The sequence below is a fragment of the Protobothrops mucrosquamatus genome, unplaced genomic scaffold (assembly GCF_001527695.2).
Source record: "Protobothrops mucrosquamatus isolate PMUCROS unplaced genomic scaffold, P.Mucros_1.0 scaffold2044, whole genome shotgun sequence".
NCBI classification, from domain to species: Eukaryota; Metazoa; Chordata; class Lepidosauria; order Squamata; family Viperidae; genus Protobothrops; species Protobothrops mucrosquamatus.
In genome coordinates this window covers 55,606-56,616 of record NW_015388151.1, presented here as the reverse complement: position 1 = coordinate 56,616, position 1,011 = coordinate 55,606, and positions in this window count along the sequence as shown.

Below are 1,011 nucleotides of genomic sequence, written 5' to 3'. Positions count from 1 at the left end.
AGGTTTCACATTCACTCATTCCTTCAGAGGTCAAAGACGCACAACTATCTCATTCTATTAACTTCGGTGGTTTTTGCGAGTCTCAGCTGCTTTTTGGGATCCTTTGAGAGTTGATTCTCTCCCTTCCTTTCTAGATGTTGCCCTTATACTGTAAAAGAAACTCCCAGCTATTATTGTCACGCAGTTGATATCTGTAGCATATTAGTAACACTTCTTTTTTAAGCTAAGACATGGGAAGCAAATTTGCAACTCAAACCAGCAGAACTGTGATCACATTCTCACGACTGCCATCTTGATTTTTTTTTTAAAGTACTTTGCAGACACCCCTGCTGGAAGATAATGAAAGAAAACTATGCAATGGTGTGTGGGAATGACCTTGGTAGAGGAGACAAAGAAATGCTGCATAGCAAATGTTCAGATAAGAGATGGTCTAGCCCAGAGCTGCATAGTGGGTGGAGCAAGAGACTCAGAAGACATCTTCCCTAATTTCTTGGACTGTAAAAGTGGTAACCGGAGAATTGTACTTTCTGACTTGTAAGATTTGGTTGATGTAGCTTTACAATAAAGTAGAATTAGCTCACCTAATTGTGTTCTCTGTCTGGCTTAGCTGGAATGTCTGACAGTTCCAGAGATCTGAAACGGTCTATCCCCCAGTGCTGTCAAGTTCATATATTTTTATAACAAGTCATTTGCAGTCTTAAATATTAAGACTAACGGGTACTCTCTTGTTGTAACATTCCTTCATGGGACATGGGCTTGTCCTAGATCAGTATTTCTCAACCTTGGAGACTTGAAGATGTGTGGACTTCAATTCACAGCATGCTGGCTGAGGAATTCTGGGATTTGAAGTCCAAACATCTTCAAGCTGGACTAGAAAATCTACAAACTCTTGTCATCCTCCTATTCTATCATTCTATGAAATGGTATTTATTATGGGTGTGCAAATTAGCCTCAGTCTGAATTATCAGTGTGATTCAAACTGACATGTGGATTTAAACTGTCAGATACATT